The sequence below is a fragment of the Falco punctatus genome (genome assembly GCF_963210335.1).
Source record: "Falco punctatus genome assembly, chromosome: 20".
NCBI classification, from domain to species: domain Eukaryota; kingdom Metazoa; phylum Chordata; class Aves; order Falconiformes; family Falconidae; genus Falco; species Falco punctatus.
The window spans coordinates 5,803,293-5,816,971 of NC_137600.1; the positions used below are offsets into that span (position 1 = coordinate 5,803,293).

General features: G+C 52.2%; 1 protein-coding gene across 1 annotated transcript in view; it reads right to left on the reverse strand.

Annotated features, from left to right (window-relative positions):
* Positions 1–6,412: 6,412 nt before the first annotated feature.
* NKX6-3 (NK6 homeobox 3) overlaps positions 6,413–13,679 on the reverse strand; it is a 117,923-nt gene continuing 110,656 nt past the window's right edge. Inside the window, exon 4 of the transcript XR_013924640.1 lies at positions 6,413–6,422. The gene's annotated coding sequence lies outside the window, so the exon portion shown is untranslated. The remainder of the gene's footprint in view (positions 6,423–13,679) is intronic.

Consider the following 13,679-nt stretch of genomic DNA (forward strand, 5'->3'; position numbering starts at 1 on the left):
GGGGGGTAACGTATTTACTCTCAGATTCGTACTTTTGCGGATGACGCACTTATTTTAATACCCTGGATTTATGGAGTGAGCACGCCTCGCGCTGCAGGCGCCCGCCGCGTGCGGCACGGCGGGGGTAAGCCCCCCGCACAAGGATGGAGGGCAGGATCAGCTCTCAAGGCAGCGGCCAGAGGAGAGCAGATGCCAGAGGGAATGGGATGGAGGGCAGGATCAGCTCTCAAAGAAGTGGCCAGAGGAGAGCGGATACCAGAGGGAATGGGACAGGTTCATGATCAGCTATAGGTAGTGGTGGCCTCCCTCAGGCAGGACCAGATGAGCCGCAGGAGCCAGCAACCAAGTGCCCAAGGCCAGGGGCAGAACAGAAGAGGGCATGGCAGTGAACAGGGGAAGGAGAAATAGTGGGGGATGCAGACCCCTGCAAACCATACGCAAGGAGACAAACCCTAATACAGCACCACGCACACATGCCCAGGAGTCTGCATTGCACAGCCAGGCTTAAACCAAATCGATCTCCCCACTCTGAAATCCAGTAACAGCTGAATTCAGAAAGAGGGTGGACTCTCCTTATTTTTTGTGCACAATATCCTCCAGGCAAAGCCACTTCAGAGTTCGGGCTGAAAGTCCTGAACACCGGGGTGTAGACGAGCAGAATCCCATACATCTTCCTTCCGCCAACACAGAACTTCAGAGGCAATGTCTTCTCACCACCCTTCTTTCTGCTCATAACAAAATAAGGAGGGCGAGGACTGGCTTGGTACTGCGCAGGGTTTGTGTCCCAGCTTTGCTGAATCGGCAGGCACTTCGCTTGCCAGCACGTGAGCCTTACAGGGACATGATGGAGCAGAGAGAGGTTGTGCTCCAAGCCTTGGGAGGTGAAATTGCAGTTAATCTGGCTCCGCTCCGCCTCCTTCTTCCTATAACATTTCTCAGCAGAGAAGAGGGTGCTGGGTCTCTGCAGGGAAGGAGAGATGTCTCAAAGGTCTGTGCAGTGCAAGGCAATAGGGGGTTGCACCCTGGAGGAGCTGGGGGATGCTCATCTTGCATGCAGAGATATGGAAATGCTCCTTTAGGCCTTCACTTCCAAAGCCAGGTAAAATGAAGCATGCTTTATTCCCCTTCTGAATAACTGGCTAATCAAAGTGATTACGGGCCTCCCCCTTTTCTCATGAAAGAGCTCTGCTGTCCAGGTATCACCTTTCCCAGAGCCTGATAAAAATGCTGCATCTTAAGCAAAATGCCTCATTAGAAAGTGTATGTTGTATAGGTAACAAGAGTAACAGCAAAATCTGACCGGTGCCCTGGGTGAGAGGTCTCCAGGCACTTACAGGTCAGCTGGCAGGTGGTCACTGGAGCACCTGTAAGAAGTGAGTCCGTTTAGTTTGATTTGTTTCTGTTATGGAGAGTCTCATGGATTTTGTATGTGCAGAGTGGCTGGCTGAGCCACACGGCTGCACTTTTGCTACCAGGTATCTGGAGCCTCAACTAGATGGTGAAATAGACTTTAAATCACCTTCTATCAAACAAACATTAGAAAGAAGAGAAAAGACTTCACCAGCAATTTTTCCATTTCCAGCTTAACCTGCTTGACAGCAGTTTTGCAAACTACCTGAGCTGTGATGCTTCAGGATCCTGCTTGGCTCTTTAGCTGTAAAAAAAGTAACTGCTAAAGAGCATTTAAGCCATGCATCTAAGCCTCCAAAATTGACACAAACCCCTTAGAGCTGCCACCTGGAGCCTCAGATACTTCGGTCCTAAGAAGGGCAGGTGAGCCAGTATTTGCAATGATGCAGCTGCCATCCAGGGAAGAGATATTTCTTAGATTTCTTCCTCACTTTTTTTTTTTTTTTAGGATTACATAATTCCCAGGAGCATCCCATGCTCCCTTGTAATGGCAGCATCAGCACAAGAAATGTTGGAAATAACTTACAAATTAATAAATCTTTTACATTTTTTCAAGGTGCACCCTCTCACCTTCTAATGCGCTTGCCGCTGTCTGTCGCGGAGCACTAACTGCCTTTCTTTGTGGTTGCCTGTGGCTCCTTGACCCAGCAAGCATTTCAGGATGCTGCCTGTTCCCCAGCCACCGGAAAGGGACACGAGGGTTCATGCACCACACCATTGCTGGGAAAAGCCCTGTGCCAGCATGAAGCAGCAGCTTTGGGGACACTCAGCTGCCTTGGTGATACAGCTGCGGGGCCAGGCCACCCTGTCGCCCCAAACACGGCAGGTGGGGAAGCTCCAAACCAGTCCAGAGACCAAGCTCTGTACTCTCAGCAGAGAGATGGACAGAGGTAACCAAACGCTGGAGGAGCAGGCTGCACGGCTCCCCACCGCTGGGTCCCCAACAGCTGGGAGAAAGCATGCCAGCTGCACACAGCCTGCTGTTGCCACGCAGGCACCAGGAGCCTTTCCTCTCTCTCCCTGGGGCTGCAATGCCCCTAACGCTCCGGGAGAGCCTGGCAGCATCCCTGCAGCACCCAGGGGGCCCACACAAGGCTCCCTGGACAAAAAGCCTCCGATCAGAACTCCCTTTTGCAGAAAAGGATGGCAAGAATGAGTAACTCATTACTGCCCTCCTTTGTGCCAAAGAAAAGAGCTGCCCCATGGCTCTCCCATATAGGCTTCAGCAGCCTTGGATTTGAACAAAGTGCAGGGCTGGAAAATTCAGCTTTTGCTCCATTCCCAGCATCCTGCCAGGGCTCAGGAATGCGTTTACTGGCCTTGAGCTGGGCTAACTTTGGAACAACCTGAAACACATCAAAACAAGGAGCTGTAAAGCAGCAGCTGTGATTGATTAATCACAGTAGTGAAGCTGAAGGGTTTGATCATTTTCAAAAGCTCTTTAACATCTTATTCTGTAAAGGAGGGAGAGGTTACCACAGCCACAGAATAAAGCAGAGCACAAGCTGGAGCTGTTTTGTTCCAGGAAAGGCTCTAGACAGGCTTTGCTGCCTCGCATGGTGCCTCTGGGAAGCAGGCGATCCAGACAGATGAGCGAACCTGCCACGCTGCTGCTGGCTGGGAAGGAAACAGCCTGACCGAGGTGTTCACGCGCCACCCGCACGGGCAGACGGCTCGCCAGCACACACAGCCTCATCCTGCACAGGCTGCGCCCCTCAGCATTTTACGCGCCCTGAGCCTGATGGACACAGCACTGCAAGAGCCAGCAAGGGGTGGTTTTCCCCCCTCAGAACAGCCCAGCCAGGGCAGGTCCAGCCTGTTTCGGTCACTGGGCACTGTCTGGGAGTCCTCTTCACTCTCATACCTCATCATCCCACATCCTCACTGCCAGAGGGCTGCCCGGGACGAGAGCATGCACAGCCTCTGCTAAAAATCCCAACCCACAAAGGGCATCAGTTCCTCTCTGCCTCAAGAGGGAGGCACAAAACCTTCCTTGGCTTGCAGAGACACCGACAGCCCTGCAGCAGAGTAACTGAATGGAAATGAGGAAAACCTCCTCACCCAGAATAAGCTTCCCCTTCCTCTCACACATGACGGCTATGAAATATTTCAGATTCCTTGTATTTTATGGGAAGACTACATTTCTCCCTTCCAAAAAAAAAAAAAAAAAAATCTCTAATTTGACTCTGGTGGGCAGTCACATTGATTAATTTGCCTGTTCCACGAGCTCTGCTTCCTCCCAAAGGCCAAGCTCCGTGCTGTCCAAAGCAACCACGTGGTACAGTAACCATCACCCCATGGGGCTGTTCAGCAAAATATTTTTCAACCATGAATTAAATACAGAACCATTATCTGGTCAGCAATTAATTGGCATAAATGTCAGGGTGTGCAGAGAGCCAAGTCCCCCACAGTGATGCTAAGGAACAGCCCTCGCACAGCGTGCAGCACTGCGCGGGTCCAGCTGCACAGGAGCCCACAGCCCCCAGGCAGCTGCCGGCTTCATGCACCCACCAAACCAGGAGCGGCAGCAGGGACAATTAAATACACCTGCCCTGGTACCCAGAGGCTCTGAGCTCATATCCTTGCTCTTGCCTCTGTGCTGGCAAGAGGAACGCCTCTTCCCAGGTGGCTTCCCCTCCACACCGGCACACTCAAGCTACAAGAACCAGTCACTCATCTCTCAAATGTTCTCACTTGCTTAGGTGCACCAAACGTGGTCGTGCTGGTCCAGCCCAAAGCACACTTGATGAACACTGGGCATTTACATGGCATTTCATGCTTCCAGACTGGTGTAATTACCTGCAGCAACCTTTGCAGCACTGACACAGGCTAAAGAGACAGACAACACAAACACCCCAGGGAACTGAGAGTCACAGCCTCAAGGTGCCTGAATAACCCCACACCCATCACCTTCCTTCTCACCAGAGAAGGCAAACCCCTTGCTTTCCAACACCTCCAGGCAGACCTCACTTACACAGGGACAAGGGGCAGCGCCGGTGCAGGAGGGCACGAGGGTGATCACGAAGCCCAGTGCTGCGAGGCAGGACACCTTCTGCACCGGCATGAGCACACATAGCTGGCTGCCGGGCACCTGGGATGCTCTGCTCCCAGTGCTGCTGCTAGACTTGTGACCTACCCAAACTGGAAACCAGACTTTCCCCAGTGAAACCCTGGGTCTGACTGCTAGTAATCTGCTTTGCTGTGACATCCAGCTCCTGAGGCACTACATAGCTCAGTGAATAATTATAAAAATCTCCAGAAATAAGATTCTTGGCTTCTTGGCACAGCTGTAAGCACAGCTCCATGTTGCTCTGCTGCCCAGGAGAATACACCATTGCTTTGGTTCTCTCTTATGCTGAGACTACACGTTAGCACTACAGCAAGTGTGGAAGCGTAACTTGTGGCATGATGTGGCCAGAGGATAAATGAGAACCAGGCCCTGCAGGGCTATCGATCTACACTTGGTGTAAAAGCTCAGGTCTTACTCCCCTTTCCCCAAAAGAAGAAAACCAGAAACCTGCTGTCTTCAAAGCCATTTTCCTAACGAGCAGTCACTGCACAGGTCATGGCAAAGGCACCGCATGGAAAGGAAATAAGTAAAAATAGGATTTAGGTTTTTGACAAGGCACAGGCAGCCCCAGCTCCTTTGTGCGTTCACAGCTCAGCACCTGCACATCAGAACATGTTGAAGGACACTGCAATCTGCCCAAGCATATCATAACCAGGACTAGCTAGGTCTAGGTCACCTTGTTAGACAGAGGGGAGATTGCCGGAAGTAGCTGCATTTTGCACTTTAAAATCTACTTTCTACCTCGTTCTGGTAAAACATTTGACATGTGGCCAATGCCATGCTATCCAGGGGACAGCGGAGGGCATCGTTTCAGGCCTTCCCTTGAAACGCCACTAACTGGACATCATCAGCCTGTGGATTCAGATTGAATTCAGGAGAGAAGACAAATGATGCTCTACTGTGCAATGCAGCTGGCGTCCCTCTCAGCATCTGCTATTTCCCTTCCCTCCCTTGGGCTATATGGTGCTATCCACGTTCCATTTTTTGAGCTGGCAGGCATCAGGGAATGAATAGGAAAGGAAACTGTGGGCAAAGGCATGGTCACCTCCACATTATAAGACACCCTTGCAGCAAACTCTGCCTGAACTGGGACCTCATTTCCAATGAGACACAGGACAAACAAAGCTGCTGGCACGGCGCTCCCCCTGCTTCCAGGTGTGCCACTCGCACAGGAGGCTGCAGGCACGTGAAAGCTGCTGCACTCACCAGAGCAGCCTCCAGCTTTGCTGCAGCTCCTCTCCCAAATCCAATTCCCGTCTCAGATTAGAGCAGAGATCACAGTCTGATGCAGAGCACAAAGCAGCGCTGGCTCAGAGAGCAGCAGCTACACAGCATACCTGGGGAAAAGAGACACTGTCTTGAGCAAAGCTTCAGATCACAGTTCACAAACCCTGCAGCCACACACATGCAGGATGAGGCCATTCTTGCAGCGAGGCCAGTGTGCAAAGCTAAATCAAGGCAAAACGTTACCCTGATTGTGCTGCCCCTGTTGCCCACCTCCTCCAGCAGCTGAGGACCTGCCCTGGGAGAAAATGCTGTTTGGCATCCTAAGAGGGTCGGGCTCCCAGACAAGCCCCTGCAGTTCCCAACAGACAGGGCTGTGCCTTGACCACACGTTTTACACTTCTGCCCCCAGCCCCTCCCAGGCTGTTCCCGCTCTGCCCTGCCACTCCACAGCTCTCTCTTCTGGACACGGCAGTCCCTATTCCCTTGGGATGGTAACAGCCCAGATTCCCTTCTGAGGCATGACACCCTTTAGAATTCTCCTTTCCTGACATTCAGCAGTGAAATCAGAGCAGGCAGCAGCAGGGTTTTTGCAAAACAAAGTTTGCCAAGCATGGTTAAAGTGCTACGTGCTTCTTCACTGAGGTTTGTGGGCCCTTCTGCCAGCTCATGCCGATTGAAACAACCTGAACGAGTGGCTGACCCTGGCTCCATCACACTGTTAAACATGCCTGTGGGATGTCCCTAGATAGGTTACTTTGATTTTGTTAGCTCATCCTCAACTGCAGTTTTTAATCCTTGGGATAACAAAAGGCTGAACTGTAGCTGCCTTCCAGGATCTCAGGCTCTGGCAGAGCATCTTAAGTTCAGTGCATAAGAATTGCAGCACCCAGGGAGCTTAAACAAAGAGCCCCAGGCAGCCCCAGCCTGAAACACTGGGAATAATGCCATCACTCACAGACAGGGAAAGATGTTTGGAAATGCAATTTCCGAGGTCACCTTTTATCATCCAGGCAAACCATAGGCACCATGCAGAGCCTGAACGCTGCTTTTGTCAGCCAAGGCCAGCACTGGGGACTTCCTGCAATTACAGAACAGTGGTCACCACGTTTTCAAGAGGTCCTCTCCCACCTCCCTGCTGCACGGCCCAGCAGCTGAACCCCAGGCGAGGCAGAGGGGAGCCAGCTACCCAGCAGGACTCTATGCCAGGGATTTCAGTCCTGTCCCTGAGGACGGAAAGGCTTGCTCCACTAATCTCAGAGGCTAAAATAATTCTACACTTTCTTCTGTGAAATCCTCACAGCAAAGCCTGGAAGATGCAGTGAGCCCAGACAGAAACGTATTTCTCCTGTGGTTACCCTGATGCTTGACTGCCAGCACACCAACATGCAATTTATGCCTCACTAGGCAAAACCCAGTGAAGTGTTTAAACTTGACAACAGGAGCATTTCTCTGAACACTGCCACCTCAACTGACCCCTCAACATCACAGGCTCCCCAGCACCTTGCCAACACTTACTCCTGCTGCTGCCTGCAACACTCTGCTTCCCACTGACCATTACCTCTATGCCAGTTCTGCAGGCTCCTCACGCACTATTTAACATCCAGCAGTCTCTCATTGCACCTGCTTTTTGCTGCTTCAGAAAATCAGGAGTTTCTCCCAGCCCCTCTTACTGCAGACGAGCACACAAGCTGCCCCTGTGCCACCGAGTGGGCAGCGGAGCTCCAGCACAGAGGTCAAAGCCCAGGCGCTGGGGGACAGCGTGGAGATGAAGCCCCCTCAAGTGGAAAGGCTGCCAGAAAGATTGGCTCTTGCACAGGGAAAACGTGGACCTTAGCCCAGGCTGAGCTGCACCTCAGAGGCTTGTAAATAACAGCCTTGCTCGGCCTGTAGCTCTCTAAGCATTGCTAGCACCCTAGTTTTTCCTCTGGCTTAGAGGCACGGGGACCGATCTCTCTGCCCACACCACTAGCGTTAATCTAGAGTTAGAGAGCGATAACACACAGACTGGAGCAGATACAGCTCTCGCAGGAGCCCCTGAGTGGGAAGAGAGGCGAGTAACTAACCCTTACCTGCCAAAGCATCCTGAAAACTCCCTGATGGCTGAGCCAGGTGTGAGGAGATGGTGGGTGGAAAGTGGACAAACTACCAGCTCCAAGCACAAGCACAGATACAGAGGTGCGCCCCCAGCTCACACTGCCTGCTCTGCTCTGCTCCCCCCTGCCCTCCACTGCTGCAGCGCTGCCAGCACAAGGAGCAGCGGCGGCTGGGGAAAATTGGTAGCAGTGGCTACCAGTGGTCTGCCAGGATTGCTCACAGTGATGGGAGATGCAGAGCAGCTGGGCAGGCACCCACCTGAGCCTTCCTCCCAAGAAAGCCTGACAGAGAGCGCACCTGTGGCGGGTCATCCTGGTTGCACCTGGGTGCTCAAGACTGCACAGGAGAAGGAAGCAGTGCTAACTGCTTTAATGGATTCCAGTTACCCTGTAACTGGTTACTGTAGATAGGTGCAGTGCTGTAGAGGATCACCCTGCAATGGACCGGCAGAGCTGGCTCAGCAGGAAAATGGAGCAACCTGCTTAGGAAGGGAGCACATTACAACACAGAGCTCTGCCCACAGATCCCTCTGTGCAAAACCTGACATCAGGTCCACACATGCTGCGCTGCTGCAGAGGTCCCTTTGGGCACCGGGCTGTCAGTATCGGTGTTTTCCCAACACTGAACGAGGCTCACCTGCACCTCTGTGCATTTGGCTTGCTCTAGATGCAGCTACATGAACACTCGCTCCATTATCCTCCCCAGGCAGGCTCAAGTGTTCGCCAACTTTTGTCTTCCATGTATCAGTTGCTAAGGGTGCTCTGCACTGTTTGACACTATTTAAACCAGTGACCAGGGCTCTCCAGCTCCATGGACACGAGATGAACACACGTCAGCAAAGAGCCAGCCCAGTCTCAAGGTGTAAGTATTAACAACAGGCTGTCATATGCTGTGTGTCACTGCTCATTTATCAGAAGGGCCACTTTGATTGGTTTCAATGCCTTTCCCCAGGGACACTGAGGAAAAGGAGAGTTGAGCTGGTTCCTTACTGTTTGTTGATTGAGATCTGCTCAGCCTTGGGCTCTGCATTGGCTGCTGGTGGGTCCCAGTGGTGCAGGGGCCCCGTGGGCACAGGCAGGACAGGACCCTCACCAGGATCCCAAAGCCTAGGATGGTGACAGCCTACAGGGAATGTCCAAAGTGATCCCCTGTGGTAAGTTCAGAGGGTGATACCTTGGTCAGAGCAGACGGTTTGCATCTGGCTGCATATGGCCAGAAAGGGAATTTCCCTCCCAGAAGCAAATCACTTTCTCTGATTTGCACCCCACTATACATACCAGCACCAGGAGTAATGACCATGCCCACCCTAGCCCAATATGCAGGGTACTGTTTGTCTGCCTTGCTATAAATAGTTTACAGCACTGCTGAGCAAGGATTAATGACTTTTCTAATTATACCTCCTTCAGCTGGTGACAGGGGAATGATACTGTGCAGATGTCTGAGCCCACTCACCCAAGGCATGGCTGGATTGCTCTCTGCAGGACATGCCCATATGCTACTTCATAATTCCAAGGAATATCAAGTCACGAGTGCAGCAAAGCAAGGAAAAAGGTATTTCTTAACATTAAATAAGACACATCTGGAAACCATATCTACTCCAAGCTACTAAGAGGAATCATATTGGTTTTGGGTGGCATCTCACAGAGCTGCATTTCCACATAAACATTATCTGCGATTTGTACCACCTCAAAGTACCACTCCTTCTGAGTATGCAGAAGATCTGTTTCATATCAACTTGCTAATTAACCCTTGATTTTAATTTGTCTTGCCTTATTTACTAGGCAACTGCTTGCTTTGTCCTACTGAAAAGGAGCATTTTTCACATGCCTGCAATACTCGGCTGCAGCAAGACTGATCCCTGCAGCGCTACACAGCTGCTCACGTTTCACCAGCTTGTGGCAGCCCTTGCAGGCCCAAGCTATAAAACTGGTTGTCCTTTTCCCAAACGTTCCTTTTCCACATGACTTGCTAATAGCGCACACAATTTCTGTAGAAGGGCTCTTACTTCAAAAAATGCTAATAAAAGGAAAAAGCATGCCCTGCAACACTTGATGGTACTTTCAGTCCTCATTTTGCGCTTTAAGTTTTCCTATTTTACAACAGCATGAATATGATGCAGTTTCAGCAGGGAGTATGACATTTTGGTGCCAAAATAACTCTCCATTTTCTGAGCAGTCGATGGCTATGGAAAAAATGTTTTCTCCTGAGGCTGTGGCAGGTGCATAATTTGCCTGGGAAATTTATTGGGAAAGTTCACAGCCAAGGAGCGCTTAGTTCAGCAGCTGCAGCACTGCCAGTTTCAACCTGGACAATGTGGCAGGGGCAGGTGAGCCTGGCTCCCCTCTGCTGCCTGGGCTCCAGATTTTTCCATCCACCGTGCTGGAGGCTAAGCACTTCTCAGCGAGTTCTGCTGGGCTTCTGAAACAGCATTTCTTTGCAAGAGCTATCAGAAGGGAAAGGATCAGGCAAGTTATTCTGCCCAGTCATTTGGAAACAATACAAGTCACTCCTTGCAGCAGAAATCCTGCCCTTTGTCGGGTCTAATTTAAGGCATTAACAATTCTATCAGTTCCACAAGGCAATACCTCGGTCCTGCAGCTCAGGTTAAAGCAATTGCTGTGGGTTTCGGATGTCGGCACAGGGAAACGGTCCCTGCAGTCCATGCACCTGGCTCCCGAGGGGCATCGCCCTGCCACCACCCTCCAGGTGACACCTCCAACTCAGAGCCACCCGGCACGATGCCAGGAAGGGCCAACACAGCCAGAGAGAGCTGCGCTGCTCGGGCCTCGAGGAAAGCAAGCACAAGGGCCAGCCACCCCACAGACTTGCACCACCACATTTCACGTGCCTTTCCCGGCAAGCTGCGATGCATGGCCACTGGCCTCACTGCTGCCGAGAAGCTCGGCCCCCACCACCGTATGGCAGCTCCTGTCCTCCGGCTCCAAAGCGTTGCTTCATTTCTGTTCCACCGCCAACCTCATCAGAGTGCCCCAGAAACCACTGCTGCTATTTTTAGAGGATAAACAAATACCTCTAGGAAAAAACAATCCACTTGTACATGACTCCCCTTCAGTCCAACACTCAACACACAGCCACAGCATCAGTCCAGTAGCTGTAAAAGATGAAGTGAGAACGGATGATCTTCACCACCCCTCACCCACCTGCCTGTAGTGAGAAATCAACTAACCTTCTATTTGGTTGCCAAGGTTTCTCATTTTTGCGTGTAACTGTGTATTTATAGTGCCCCTTGCTATCAAGAATGAGCAAAGGGAACAGCAGATAAGACAGCCCAGCAGAATTGTTTCCCAACAGAATGTTTTTCAGTTTTCCACAAGGCGTCAGCAGCTCTTTAAAGTCTTTTTATTACATCCTGCATTAGATGCAAAATCATATTTCAAAGACACTTTAACTTTGAAAAAACAAAATGCAGATTCTGTGCTGTGCCACCTGCAAACAGCAGAGGCATGACCCACATCAGAGGGAAACTTCTCACGGAGAGAGGGAGCTTTGCAGCCCAGACTGGGCCATGTAAAACACTTTCAAAATGAAAGGTCACAGGGAAATCCCTACCTTCCAAAGTATAGCATTCACTCTAGTGTTACCATGCCACAGCTCAGGGTCCTAATTTAAATTGTTATTAAGCCCTGCTGCAGGCCCCATAACTTAATGGCTTTGGGTATGATAGCCCGCCTTCCACCGAGGAGATGAAGAGCACATGTGCATCAGAGACGGGGTGAGGAGAAACAGCACACGGAGCTAATAAGGATCAAAATCACAGCACATCACAGGGGCTGTCCTCCCTTTTTCACGGGGTCTTGGTTCAATGCACTATACCCACAGGACAAGCTTTTCTTCCCATATGCACACGTGGCTGCCCCAAGGGGTGTCAGAGGAGCACTGATGCTCTGGCACAGTACCCCACCTACAAGTCAGGCTTCACAGGGATAAGTGGCCTGATCCTGACTGGCTTTGAGAAGGTACTGGGGGACCACTCTAAAGAAGCTGGCTGCAGGGGAACAGCAGCCACAGCAGTGCAATGGCTTTAGCTGCAGACTGTGTCTTCTCCTTGTGTTGCAGGAAAAGGCGAGGGCTCTGGGGGAGCCCACAGCAGAGAAGCTCAGCAGGGTTGTTCACTGCCTGCCCACTCCCCGGCTCGACCCCGGGTGCAGGCAAAGTGCTCCAGAGGCTGCTGCCAGAGCCCCAACGGGCTGGCTGTTTGCAGACAGAACCCACTTGGACACCAGCCCCGTTCCCAGCTCAGGGCTCCCATCGCAGCTCATCTTCGTAATGGCACAGAGCAGAAACCCACAGACTCGAACAGGCAGCCAGGCATTGCTCAGACTTTTAGGGGAGACCAAAACATAAAAGAGTATATAGATTGCAACTCCTTCATGCAGTTCCAGCAAACACCCAAGTCACTACCCTGAGCCGCCCCTGGCCTGGCCAGGCTGTGGGCAAGACATGCCCTGGCTGCAGTATCCCCCTTTTCCCAAGGGACCCGGTTTCCCTGCTGAGCATCCTGCTCTTCGGGGTGGGCCCCTAGACTCCTGCCCCTCTCACCTGCCAACACACCAGCCCCCCAGTCTCCCCTCTGGGTTACGATGGGATGGGGAGGTCTGCAGTCAGTGTGCGATTAGCATTTAAAGCCACGTAGGAAAAATTAACTAACTTATGTTTTCTGTTAATGTTAAATAAAACCAGCAAAGCTTCTGTTATTTTTTGTTTCTTCCTAATTAGTTTATTACACTACAGATTATAAATCAAAAGTCTTCTCATCTCCGTTCCTTCCAGCATAGAGACTATCATCAATTTCTGAATTTTCTGGGGATTGACTTTTACCTTTTTCAGCTTTTTTTTTAAAGTATGAAAAGCCTTAACGGCTGCGAGCAATTAGCTAAATGAATCAAGCAGCAGCTTGTATGTCCAGATCGGTTATGCCATAAAGAGGCACCATCCTAATTGGACCAGAATGGAAGCTTTTGACTGCTGCACCTGATGCTACAAAACAGGAGATGTGCAAAAATTCAGAAGCAATTTCTCCCCAGCATCACAATGCTCTCAGCATAAATCATTTCACACGTTATTAAACGAGCAGAGGACATGCAAAGAGCTACTTCTAGCATTTTGACTTATTCTTGTAAAAAATCCAGCATTTAGGGCAAATGACTCCTGCAAAGGTTCTCTCAAGAGCTGCAACTGAAAATAATACAAATTTTAAAAATTACAAAGGCCCCATACGGAGGAGGAGGGCTCCGCCGGAGCGGGACTGCGGTGCCTCCCAGCTCCCGCGGGACCATCGCTCGCCCCCGGCGGGGCCGCGGCTGGCGCCGGGCCGGGGCTGCTCCAGGAGCGCGGCGGCACACGGCGGGGGGGGGGGGGGGGGGGGGGCGGCACACGGCGAGGGGGGGGGCGGCCCCACTCCCGAGCCGACCGCGCCACCCCGCGGCAGCCGGCCGCGCTGGGCAGGGGAGCGCGTTCCGCAGCAGCCGGCGGCGCAGAGCCCGGGGGGGGGGGGGGGGGGGGCGGGGGGAGCCGGAGCTGAGCCCCCGGGGTGGACGGGGCAGAGCCCCCGGGGTGGACGGGGCAGAGCCCCCGGGGTGGACGGGGCAGAGCCCCCGGGGTGGACGGGGCAGAGCCCCCGGGGTGGGGGACATCGGTCTGCCTGCACCCTTCCAGGGCTCCCCGAGGGTGGCTGAGGCCCCCCCGCAGCCTTACAGACGTTGTAACCGGACAGGGAAGCTGGAGAGGGGTTTTCCACAAGGGCAAGTAGTGGTAGGACAGATGGGCATGGCTTTACCCTGGCAGAGGGCAGATCTAGATGAGATACCAGGAAGAAATTCTTCCCTGTGAGGGCGGCGAGGCGCTGGCACGGGCTGCC